This window comes from Rhinopithecus bieti, unplaced genomic scaffold, assembly GCF_001698545.2.
Source record: "Rhinopithecus bieti isolate Rb0 unplaced genomic scaffold, ASM169854v2 scaffold_13029, whole genome shotgun sequence".
NCBI classification, from domain to species: Eukaryota; Metazoa; Chordata; class Mammalia; order Primates; family Cercopithecidae; genus Rhinopithecus; species Rhinopithecus bieti.
The window spans coordinates 3595257-3599218 of NW_016807982.1; positions in this window are offsets into that span (position 1 = coordinate 3595257).

Consider the following 3962-nt stretch of genomic DNA (forward strand, 5'->3'; position numbering starts at 1 on the left):
GCTGGGCATGGTGGCTCACATGTGTAATCCCAGTGCTTTGGGAGGCCAATGCTTGAGGCCAGGGGTTCAAGACCAGCCTGGGTAACATAGCAAGACTCCATCTGTACCAAAAAAAAAAAAAAAAATTAGCCAGGAGTGGTGGTGTGGTCCCAGCTACTCCGGAGGCTGAGGTGGGAGGATGGCTTGAGACTGGAAGGTCGAGGCTGCAAGCTGTAGTGAGCTATGATGGTACCACTGCACTCCACTCTAGCCTGGGTGACAGAGTGAGACCACTTCTCAGAAAAAAAAAAAAAAAAAAAGGAAATGTTTAAAAGACTTATAGACAAATGGTCATAGTAATTTCATTTGTAATGGTACCAAACTGAAGACAACCCAAATGTCCATCCACACGTGAATGAATACACAAATTGTCATATATCCATACAATGGAGCACACTCAACAATAAAATAGAACAAAAAATTTTCACAACTTTTGTTGTGAAAAGTGATGGTCAGGTCCAGGGAAACGAACTACTGATTTACACAAAAATATGGGTGAATCTCAAAATACTTGTAGTGAGTGGAACAAGCCAGAGCCCCTCTCCCCCAAATTATTCCAGTTACATAAAATACTATAAAACGAAAACTTATCTATGGCGACAGAAAAGAGATTAGCCGTTGCAGAGGGAAGGGCAGAGAGGGAGGAGAGGCAGGAAACAAAGAGGCAGGATTAAAGTCTGGCGGGGAATGAATAGGGTCGTTATATTGATTGTTGTGAAGGTTTCATTTGTGTCAAAACTCATCAGACCGCACACTTTAAAAGTGTGTTTTTTGTTTGTTTGCTTAGTTTCACTCGTTGCTCAGGCTGGAGTGCAGTGGCGCGATCTTGGCTCACTGCAACTTCCGCCTCCCGAGTTCAAGCAATTCTCCTGCCTCAGCCTCCTGAGTAGCTGGGATTACAGGCGCGCGCCTTCATGCCCGGCTAATTTTGTATTTTTACTAGAGACAGGGTTTCGCCATGTTGGTCAGGCTGGTCTCGAACTCCTGACCTCAGGTGGTCCACCCGCCTCCGCCTCCCAAAGTGTTCGGATTACAGGCGTGAGTCACTGCGCCCGGCCATGTGCAGTTTATCAAATGTCAATTATACCTTAATAGACGTTTCGGGATTGGGAAGGGGAAGAACTCAAGCTTTCTGCAGACTCAGGGATCTAAATATAGGGACGGAGGGAGGAGCTAGGTCACGCATGCTCAGTCCTTCCTCCACGCTCACCAATCAGATGCCCGTTGCGTGACTCGAAGTGGGTGGAGCCAAATGTGGACTTGTGAGGAAGCCACGTGAGAGGAAAGCCCGTGAGGCAAGCGCCTCAAGAGTGCGAGAGGCCCACGCAGAACTCGGGGAGCCTTTTATCCTGAAGACGTGGCGGAACAATTGGAGGACTATATTCAGGCAGGTAATTTAATCTGGTGTGCATTTTAAAGCAGCAGTTTGTAACTGTGTGGAAAATGGGCTCAAGAGGATGGGGAACGACCTGTTGTTGGCAGGCAGTGGAGAGATCTATATTTTTTTCTTTAATTTTTAATTTGTATTTATTTAATTTTTTTTCCTGTCAGCCTTCTCTTAAACCATGGTCTCTAGAGGGAAAGGACCTCATATTTATCACCCAAGTGTTCTTGCCCTACGTGTACCCCTCCGCCTATGGCTGGGGGTCCATATGTTTTTGTTGAAGGGGTTAACTAACCGCAGGTCACACCGCTTGTTAGAACCTGGATTCAAATCTAGGTCTTTTTGTTGTCAAACCTTGAGGTCTTTCCTTTAAAGCACAATGAAAATCTAAAAATATTTGGTATTCGTTGTAGGATTCATCAGTCGAATCCCTTCAATGGCATTGCCAACCCTAAAATGCCCACCTTAAGAAATGCGAGACATGGCCGGGCGCGGTGGCTCAAACCTGTAATCCCAGCACTTTGGGATGCCGAGGCGGGCGGATCACGAGGTCAGGATCGAGACCATCCTGGCTAACACGGTGAAACCCCGTCTCTACTAAAAATACGAAAAATTAGCCGGGCGTGGTGGCGGGCGCCTGTAGTCCCAGCTACTCGGAGGCTGAGGCGGGAGAACGGCGTGAACCCGTGAGGCGGAGCTTGCAGTGAGCTGAGATCTGGCTGCTGCACTCCAGCCTGGGCGACACAGCAAGACTCCGTCTCAAAAGAAAAAAAAAAAAAAAAAAAAAAAAAAAAAGAAATGCGAGACTTGTGAGGGGGTATATAGGGATTTGTGTGTTTTCAGAAATTACAGAAGATAGGCCCGGCGCAGTGGCTCTCGCCTGTAATCCCAGCACTTTGGGAGGCCGAGGCAGGCAGATCACTTGAGGTCAGCAGTTCGAGACCAGCCTGGCCAACATGGTGAAACCCTGTCTCTACTAAAAATACAAATATTAGCTAGGCGTGGTGACGGGCCCCTTGTAATCCCGGCCACTTGGGAGGCTGAGGCAGGACAATCTCTTGAACCCGGGAGGCGGAGGTTGCAGTGAGCCGAGATCGTGCCACTGCACTCCAGCCTGGGCGCACGAGTGATACTCTAAAAAAAAAGAAAAAAAAAATTAAGAAAAAGAATATAACGTGTGTGTGTGTGTGTGGTTTTTTTTTGAGACGGAGTCTGGCTTTCACCGTGTTAGCCAGGATGGTCTGGATCTGTTGACCTCATGATCCGCCCGCCTCGGCCCCGCAAAGTGCTGGGATTACAGGCTGAGCCACCGCACCTGGCCATATGTATGTTATAAAGAAAAATGTTTGAACAGACACCTATTATCCACCATTCATTTTATCTCCTCCCTACTGAGAGAGAATATGAATATTATTTTTACCCTTGTTTTTGTTTTTTACCTTTATCTTTTGAGATATTCTGTGTGCTACTTCATAATCCATTCCCATTCTTTCCCCTCTTGGATGTAACTACCATCTTGACATTTGAGTTTACCCTTGCTTTTTCTGTATTGTTTAATATGTATATTTGTATCCTTAAACTACATAGTTTATTTTTGCATATTTTTGAATTTTACAAATGAGAGTCATACCATAAGCATTCTTCTGCAGCTTGTTTTTTTGTCACTCAGTATCAAGTTTGTGAGATTTATGTATATCACAATTCATTTATCTGTTCTATTATGGATGGATTTAGTGTAGTTTTCAATATTTTACTAGTACAAACAGTGCTACTAAGAACATTCTTGTGCATATCTCCTCTTGGCAATGCAGAAGTTTTTCTGTAGTGGAATTGCTGTTTATAGGGTGTGCACATCTTCAACTTTACAAAAGAGTGTGTTGGTTGTACCAGTTTACATTCTCACCAACAGTATCTAATAGTTCTCATTATTCTACCTCCTTAGCTTTTGCCCTATTTAGTCGGTGAAATTGATGTCTCATTGTGGTCTTTGTATTTTCCTTATAAATAATGAGATTAGGCTGGGCGAGGTGGCTCATGCCTGTAATCCCAGCACTTTGGGAGCCCATGGTGGGTGGGTCACCTGAGATCAGGCGTTCAAGACCAATTTGGTCAACATGAAACCCCATCTCTACTAAAAATGTAAAAATTAGCTGGGTATGGTGGTGCACACCTGTAGTCCCAGCTACTTGGGAGGCTGAGGCAAGAGAATCGCTTGAACCTGGGAGGCGGAAGTTGCAGTGAGCTGAGATTGTGCCATGCACTCCAGCCTGGGTGACAGAGCAAGACTCCATCTCAAAATAATAAATAAATAAATAAACTTTAAAAATACGATTTTCAGTCTGGGCATGGTGGCCCATGCTTGCAATCCCAGCACTTTGGGAGGCCAAGGTGGGAGGATTGCTTGAGTCCAGGAGTTCAAGACCAGCCTGGGCAACATAGTAAGACTCCATCTAAATAAATAAATAAATGATTTTTGCCCTTTTCCTCTTCTTTGAAGTAGCTGTAAATGACTTTTGCCTTAAACAAAATAATTGTTGGC